The 9349-nt window shown below is 43.2% G+C and overlaps 1 long non-coding RNA gene across 1 annotated transcript; it reads right to left on the reverse strand.

The window, feature by feature from the left end:
- Window positions 1–787: 787 nt before the first annotated feature.
- LOC139791565 (uncharacterized) lies at window positions 788–9349 on the reverse strand. Its single transcript, XR_011723964.1, has 4 exons — window positions 8836–9349; window positions 8007–8091; window positions 3780–3909; window positions 788–2045 (listed from the first exon to the last, which is right to left on the reverse strand). It is a non-coding gene; the product is annotated as an uncharacterized lncRNA (long non-coding RNA).

The following is a 9349-nucleotide window of genomic DNA, read 5'->3' on the forward strand; positions in this document are numbered from 1 at the left end:
AAAATGAAACTGTCTCAAGTGCTATTGGAAAACCCCTCCCTGTTTCATTCTGGGTTCAGCCAAACAGAATTAAAATACCATTTTTTTTCCTTACTCAGAGCTTTGTGTCTTAGAAGATAAATGTACAACAATCCACCTCTGGTAGCTTGCACAGCTGATGCTCTGTGCAGAGGGGCTGTAGGAAACAACCTTCCAGAGTGAAACAACAACTTGTCATACAGGTGTCAGGCCCTATTTTTGTTGCACTTAATTTTTACTTTCTTCTAGGGAAGATCCAACATCAACATTGCTGTCATAGCAGCTGCACAACAAAATAAGTTATTTCCTCTCTGAGCTTGTTCCATTGCTCTGGATTTTATTTTTGTGCTAAACCTCAAGCAGCAGTGTGACCCCACCCTGTGCTGGGGCACTCTACACATCCCCTGCCACAGGAAAGGCACTGGGAAAACAGCAGCAAGGCAAAATGGGCCACAAAATGCCCAAATGCCTTCCCCAGAAACATGCTTCCAAGGCAGAGTTTTCTGGACTCTTGGAGTAGCCAAGAACTCTTCTTGCAGCATACACCCTTCCTCCTGGAGCTCTCAGCCTAAAAGAGGACAAGGAATCCAATTCTTGGCACAACCTTCAGTTCAAACTTCCTCCAGAAGTCAGAAGATACAGAAACCCTCTGTCTGGCTGTGCAAATAATGGAGGAAAAACAAAACAAAACAGAACAAACAAAAACATTGACAAGCCTCTTATTGTTTTTCCTTTCCTTAATAATAATTCTTACAATATGACAAAAGAGATAACCCTTATCCCAAGAGAAGCAGGTTCTGCCTGAGTGTGGTGTTGCTGATGTCCACGAGAGGGCTATTAGCGAGGGCATGCGGGTATTTTACCCTAAGATAGAACTAAAAATGCACTGCCAGCTGACAGCACAATTCATAGGCACCCTTGTTTCCCAGCAAGCTCTTGCGTAAGCCCTGGATCAAACCAATGTGTCCTTGCAGGGGCTGGCGCAGGAAGCAGCAGCTGCAATGTGAGCCCCTCTGCCCAAAGCAGCTCCTGCAGCTACAGCGTCATTAATGACTTCCCAGCCGCCGGGGGCAGCTGTGGGGACTCTGCTGCCTCCAGCGCTGGTTCCTTACAGACTCCTGGACAAGCTGCTGTATTGTCAGTCTGAAGGGAGTCCCATGCTGAGGACTGATTTTTCTTAATAGTGAAATAAAAAATAATTTATTCACACACAGCTGAAAGATTTTGTTGGATCCAGAACAATATGTTCTGTGTCTGTTCAGCTTGAAATATATTATCATTATTAAATAAGGCAACTTTCAGAATAAAATCTGCTTGCAGAACTAAAAACTACAGCATTTTAATCGAAAACATGAAAAAAATGAGTATTTTAATTTCTATACATGCATATTCTATATATACATGTAATGTACATTAGTCAAAACATTTAATATATTTTAATTCTCTTTATATATTGTACCATTACCTTCATCCAAAAAGATACTTTCTGAATTAGATACTGGTTTTAGTCAACAGAAGAGAGGTGTGGAAGGAATAAATGGTCTATCAGAAAGGAAAGATGACAATAAGATGCAAACCCCAAGTCCTTTTCTTTCTGAGATTTTTCCTCCATTCACTTTTGCAGTCACCAGCAGAGATGTCAGCTCTTCTGACTGCACCTTGAGTGAAATTCAAGCCAGTCTTAAGGGCAACATGAATGTCAGCATAGCATAGATGGAGAGGTCCTACTCAAGAGGTATGTGATCTTCTGCTGGTTCATTGCACAGGGCTGAACGTGACCTTTAGGTTGCTCCTTCAGCTCATCTGTGACTTTGCACATTATCTCTGGGACACTGAGCATGGCAGGACCTCTCCAGGAGAATTCCACAGCATTGCCAGCCCTCAGATGCCTGGTCCCCTAGGACGCAATGTACTTCTGTCCCCAGCTTCTGCAGTCATTTGAGTATGTGAGGATCTCAGCTTTCATGACAACGAAAAGTAGGTTCTAGTCCTGGAGACTGCAGAGAAAAGCTGGCAAATGTCACCTCCTAAAGGCAAAGGATCAGAAGACAGAATGCAAAGGAATCTCAGCTGTATCAAGAGCCTGATTTTCACGCTAACAGCATAGCTTAAAAACAGCATTGCAGACCAACCATTAACTTTTGAATATTGGAAGAAGAAATTATATCGTTAAATTCTTGAAGAGAACAAAAATTGCTCCTTGCTTTTTCCTTCTTCTCTCCCTGCCCTTCCTCCTTGTTTTCTAAGGCTATAGCCTATTGCTTAAACTCCCTGATCTTTCTCAGTTCAGAGATACCATTGGAGGAGGATGCTGTCAAGCAGTCAGCTGGAGTGTGAGTACTGGGAATTTTCCAGGGTTCCAAAATGTTTTCCTTGCCCCTGCCAAAGCTAACGGCAGCAGTCACTGAACACGTGCCACTGGAAAATCACAAGCGGGCTGCCTGCCAAGCATGCAGAGCTCTTTAGACAGAGGCATGTCAGGGTCTTTCGAGTGCGAAGGGACGCTGCCACGTGTGAGCCTGGAGGCAGTGCTCCAGGCTGGCCTCAGGCACATGACAGCCCATGGCTGTGTTCCCAGCCTGGAGGGCTGGGGCCGAGCCAGGCCCTACCAGCAGATCCACACTGGGAGCTGCTGGGCTGCATGGGTGTTGTGGAATGTTAGAGAGGTTTGGAGAGTGTTGGAGAATATTCCTGAATATTCTCGAAGAGATAGGGGGTGTGAACCCTTTACTATGCCCAACCACCATGTTTGGGAGGCTAATTAGATCGGCCCATACTCCGGTGCTACCTGCACCAGGGATTCGCTGTGCTACAGGTAAACATACCGGGTGTCCAATAAAAGGTTATGTTGGTGGAGGGGGTGTGGTCATGGAAGCACTATATAAGCAAAAGTTACTGCGCAATAAACCAGAAGTTCGTTTATCAACCATATTGGTTGCACGCATTTTCCTTGCCGCTCCCGCACGTGGGGAAGAGAGGTGTGTGGGAGGACTGGCTGCTCCCCATCAGGAGAGCACTTCGGTTTTTAATGGAGCAGTGTAAGTGGTCAGCCTGGAATACACCAGCTCAGCTAATGGCTTCCTGACATTCAGTCACACTTCATAGAATCATAGACTCATAGAATTGGCTGGGTTGGAAGGGACCTCAGAGATCATCAAGTCCAAGCCTTGATCCACTACCGCTGCAGTTACCAGACCATGGCACTGAGTGCCACATCCAGGCTCTTTTGAAATATCTCCAGGGATGGAGAATCCTCTACTTCCTGGGGCAGCCCATTCCAATGTCTGATCACCCTCTCCGTAAAGAAATTCTTTCTAATGTCCAACCTAAACCTCCCCTGGAACAACTTGAGACCTCTTGTGCCCTCTTGTCTTGCTGAGGGTTGCCTGGGAAAAGAGACCGACCCACACCTGGCTACAACCTCCTTTCAGGGAGTTGTAGAGAGTGATGAGGTCTCCCCTGAGCCTCCTCTTCTCCAGGCTGAACACCCCCAGCTCCCTCAGCCTCTCCTCATAGGATCTGTGAAGCAAGGATCTTCAGCAAGGACACTTCCAGCACCCCTTGAATCTTCTGCCAAGCCATGAAACCCCTCGCACTTGGCAACAGGCATTTGCCAAAAAGGCTAAAAAGCAAGCTACCGAAATGAGGCTACTGTGAGAGGTGTGTCACCAGTGTGAGATTGGGAATTTTACATTTATGCTGAATATACATTAATATATAAGATATGGGCAGAAATCAATCAGAACAATGTCCGTGCTTACCCTATAGTCTGCTCTTTGGCAGGGCTCAAAACCAAGGGAGAGAGACCTAAAACTATGGAAGCATTTCTCCCAGATTCAAATGATGTGTGACACCCGGGCTTTGGTGTGGGACTCCAATCTGCCAGTGGAACTGTAGCAAGAAAGGAGATCTTTTTTTAACAACCAAACAAATCCCATCATTATGCCTTGCCCAAAGAAAAGCTGGTGGGAAAGGCTGAAACTGTGTGACCAGGAAAGACCATAATTTTTCACAGAATCATAGAGTAAGTAGTTTGCATTAGAAAAAAAAACCTTTAAAGATCACCTAGTCCAACCTCCCTGTCATTGGCTGGGACATCTTTGACTTGATCAGGTTGCTCAAAGCCCCATCCAGCATGACCTGGAATACTATCAATAAAGGGGCATTCACTGTAATAAACACTAGTCGAAATTTTTACTTTATTTTTTTGTTGAAGGGATCCTTCCCTAGAATGTTTAATTGGGTGTAGTTTGTAATCATAGGATCGGGGTTTGTGTTCGGGTTGTTTGTGGGAAAACATGTTGGGGCATGTCGAAGACCACGAGGCAAGTCTGCAGAGATAGAACAAAGAAGCTCTTCCCTTAGCAATGGGACAGAACCTGCGGACCAGGGACCAATACAAAGAGAGAGAGCGCGAAACAGCCTCCAATGAGAAACTAATAAAGGACTAAGAGGGAGGGGGTTACCGAAAGTATAAAAGGACTGGTTTACCCTATCCGAGGCGCGAACCGTTGGCAGAGGTATGCTGCCTCGGTCGCCCAGCGCGCTGCTTTGCATATATATCTCTCTCATTTACAATAAAAGTTTTGTTATCGTTAAAATGAGTCAAACGTTTTTAACATTCACAACTTCTCTGGGCAACCTGTTAGAGTGTTTCAACACCATCATTATAAAAAATTTTTTCCTTATATCCTTTTTCCTTATATGTCTGGGCAAGGACTTCACTTTACATATAAAGAGAGGAGCAGAGCATTACCTCAGGAAAGCACACATCTGAATACAGCTCTTCTTTGGGTTGATTTCTACCTTCTGCTTTTAAGCCAGATTCTTCAAGTAAAGCTATTCTTATGAGACACGCTCAATGGCATCCATTTTTTAAAGATATGACTTCCAAGGAGTAATTCTTAATTTATATGAACTTTGTGAAAAATCAAATAAAGCTCCATCTTAGAGAAGGTTTTGCCAAAACCCTTAGATCCTAAATTCTGCCTTCTGTTAACAATATGCATTTTAATTATGTGCTTGAAATTTGTAGCTTAATGTAAATTGTGTGCACATATATTATGTGCCAAGCCTATATATACCTGCTTGAGAGTGCTTTAAAAAAAAAAACCTGCTCTTCTCTCTTAGATGTAAGCATGGAGAAGGTAGAATCTGTATACTATATATAGCTCAGAATTTGGTATGTGCTCAATGTAGAAGGGATGAAAGGATGAAATAACAATGGATTTATACCTTTGCAGAACCAGCCAAGCTGAGATAGTCTTGCAGTTTTCTGCCCATGGTCCTCAGAGGTTGTTCCAGCTTTATGTCTCACTAATACACACTACTAGAATGCTGCCTGGGGCCAACAGACTACCAGGACTAGTGGTAGTCATTCTGCCACTGGAAAAAAATCTGCAGGAAGCTAATCAAAACATAGTGTTTCCAGTGCTGAAACACAAGATGCGTTAGTTCAGAGAACTGCCCCCTGGGTTTGGTTGTTTTAAATTATATGTTCATACAGACACACAGTGCACAGCAGCCCATGACCATGAGATGACAGCACAGTGTGTAGCTCTTCCAGCTGGAGGCTCTAAAGCACTGTACACAGGTAAAGGATGTGTTACTGGCTGTGCTTTACCAACAGGCAGATATTTGCTGACATATCACAGTGGCAGTGGCATGTATAAATGGCCCTATAGCAACCACATAATGAGGCAACCTAGACTGTCCTAAGCTTTGCCTTCTTCAAAATTTTCTCTGAGTAAAGGGCTCACTTGTGAATATGATGAACGGCTCATGAAATGGCTGTACAGCAGGATGCTTACAAAAAAATGGGTTTGGAGCAGACAAGGCAGCATTATTATTCCCTGCCTGTCTGGCTTTTTGCCAGCCTCCTGCTGCCTTCTGTCTCCCATCACAGGAGGCAGGAAAAATTCCCCCAGGATTGATTAACATGAGAGAGATCCTGTGAAAAACAGAGGTGGTATGAAGGAGGGAGGTGGTGCCAGAAGGGAGAAATCAAGTCTGCAAGGACTGACTCAAGTGCCTGGAGAGGTGGGAGAGCAATGAGAGTTGCTGCAACAGGGAATGAGAAGGAAATCCCAGGCAACTTTTTCTCTCTATATGGGTGTTCCAACCCTTCCACAAAAACGCTGCTTCTATATGAGAAAATTCAAGAGCTTCAAGGAGAGCCACCTGCTCTAGAGTGCTGTCTGTGGAGAAGCTGCTGAAGCACTCTGGAGCAGGAACTGGGCACACGGACATGCTTCCAAATAATTCCCACGTATAGTTCAGGTGCAAGCATGGTCTAGAAATTGTTCCCACCAGGTCACACAGCCACCATGGTTTGAAGGCTGGGGCTTTATGAGCAGAGAGCCAGGTGACACCATTGGAGTTTGGATTGACAGGAAGCTGAACATGAGCCAGCAGTGTGCCCAGGTAGCCAATGGCATCCTGGCCTGTATCAGGAACAGCGTGGCCAGCAGGTCCAAGGAAGTGATTCTGCCCCTGTACTCAGCGCTGGTGAGGCCACACCTCGAGTTCTGTGTCCAGTTCTGGGCCCCGCAGTTCAGGAAGGATATCGAGGTCCTGGAGCAGGTCCAAAGGAGGCAACTGGGCTGGTGAAGGGACTCCAGCACAGATCCTGTGAGGAGAGGCTGAGAGAGCTGGGGCTGTTCAGCCTGGAGAAGAGGAGGCTCAGAGGAGACCTCATCACTCTCTACAACTCCCTGAAAGGAGGGTGTAGCCAGGTGGGGGTTGGTCTCTTTTCCCAGGCAGCTCTCAGTAAGACAAGAGGGCATGGTCTCAAGTTGTGCCAGGGGAAGTTTAGGTTGGACATTAGAAAGAATTTCTTTACAGAGAGGGTGATCAAGCATTGGAATGAGCTGCCCCAGGAAGTGGTGGATTCTCCATCCCTGGAGATATTTAAAAAGAGACTGGATGTGGCACTCAGTGCCATGGTCTGGTAACTGCAGTGGTAGTGGATCAAGGGTTGGACTTGATGATCTCTGAGGTCCCTTCCAACCCAGCCAATTCTATGATTCTATGATTCTATGATTCTATGTCAGCTGGTCTCCATGTCCAGGAAGGTCCCCAGTCACCTTTAATTTACTACAGCTGAAAATCCATATGCACTTTTGCAATTTGAGATCTAAAAGATATGATTTACCCAGTGCATTTCATTGCTTCCAAATTCTTAACAGATTCTCTACAAATATCTATTATGTCTCATTTGGTAGACAAGTAATACCTGACTGATCATCTGTATTTGTGCAGTTATTCCACCCAAGCACACAAGACTCCCTTTCTCACCATTTAGAATGAGAAATAATTGTACTGTTGAACAGATAAATTTCTATTTTGTGGCCTGATGTCCATCACCTGGATTTGAGTTATAAACCGCTCATGTGTCAGGGCTCATTATGCACTGATTGCATAAGCTATAATTACCAGGATAAATGTAGAATTAGCCTGAAAATCACAATTAATCATTTGACCAGTTCTACAAATAAGGACAGCCAACATCTACTGTCTCAAAGTTCACATATATTTAAGTTTGCTGCCAGAAAATCTGAGTTTTTAGCTGCCTTCATTTCTGTTATAATCAGAAATATCACATTTCAGATTAAAAATATTTTGTATAGTTAGTTCACTAACTCGAGTGTGTTGGCTTGCCTTTTAAAGACTATCATATTTGAAATATGTGGATAGGCAATAAAGTAGCAAGATGTCAAATAATTATTGTTTGTATCCTTCCATTGTTTTCTCAAAAAATATTTTATATTTTGATACTGTTTTAAAGATGATTAAGTTGACTGCTAAGATGTTTGTTCCCAAAATGTTTTTGTTTTTGCAAGTCTGATAATGCTTCAGGACTATTTCCATCTGGTAGTAATAGTCCTGTTTATTCTGGAACATCTTGGTTTATATTATGCCTCTGTGTCACAAAAATCTATTGAAATCATGCAACACACCAATCTCTCTGCCAAAGTCAATAAACTTACTACTTGCTGAAGAAAACAGTAAACAACAGAACTTCATAATGATGTCATTAACACATCCTTTGTCAACAGTGGGGAAATCTGGAACCTTCAAGAAAAATGAAGAAGAAAAAATGTAATGCATTCAGCTCAGTTGTATAGTTAATTATACATAAACTTCTAATGAGATTTGGTTAGAAAGGCAAACAATTTTCAAAGCAGCATTAGCTGCATAGCAGCATAACAGCACTGGCTTAGCATGTAGAGTGGATGCTGGATTTTATCCATGTATCAGATAAATGGACACACTTTAAAAGTGCTGTAATTCTGAGAGTCAGTATGCTACAACAGGCCCTTTGCAATTGGTATACTCATCTGAGCTGATCTTGAACCCAGTTCAGGATTCAAATTCAGTACATTTGGGAGCTCTCAGGGGATTTTGTCCTATGCTGCATTTTCTGCTGAGCCTGCTCTTAGTGTTCAAAAAACCCTTGGGATGTTGCCCCAAGCCACCTCTTACTTCGTGCCAGCACAAGCCTCTGCACATCCAGTTGGCAGACAAAAGAGAACCCATTCCTGAATGTATTTTTTGTTCTGATCAGTACAAATGTGTGACAGTATAAACTTCTGCAGAGAACAGTGAAGTCACAAGTGAGTATGTTTATTGAACTGCCAGTGCCAACGAAGCAGCATGTAAAGCACTGGAAAACATGTGAAAGGGAAGGGTTTTACCTGATTTACAAAAATAAATAAATAAATAAATAAAATAAAAATTATTTCACTACAGAGGTGTGCTTTGCCATAAGGTACAGAGTACGTGTAGTAGTAAATGCTAGGCTTTAGTGAGATCAACATATTTTCAGAGATGTGACTGATAGCCCAGGCCAAGCTGAGAGGCTGCAGCAGAGAATATGTTCTACCACCTTTTACCCATGCTTTCCACTTTAAATCAGTATTCTTCATGTCTTCCTTTAATCCAAGAAATCCTGTTGGGTTTAGCAGACCACAAACATAAATTTAATATTGATTTATTAAATTAATAATAAACTCCTTACCTTGAAAATGGGAAATTTCCACCCTGTGCACTATCACAACACGCCACTAGATGGTACAACAGGATTCTGCTTGAACAGTTCAGCAGCCACTCAGCATGCCCAGAAAAAAACAGTTGCCAGTAAGCAACTAAATTAATTCTGTCTGAAGATTCCTAAGTCTACAGTGCAATGTAGATTTTTTATTCCAAGTGCATACATCATATTTCCGGTCCTTTATATTTAATTATTATATTCCAGAACTCTGTCTTCAGCAATGACTTTCCAAGGTGTATTTATAGAACAAGGCACATACCAGATACTGTACAGGGCAGG

The sequence above is a fragment of the Heliangelus exortis genome, chromosome 1 (genome assembly GCF_036169615.1).
Source record: "Heliangelus exortis chromosome 1, bHelExo1.hap1, whole genome shotgun sequence".
Taxonomy (NCBI): Eukaryota; Metazoa; Chordata; class Aves; order Apodiformes; family Trochilidae; genus Heliangelus; species Heliangelus exortis.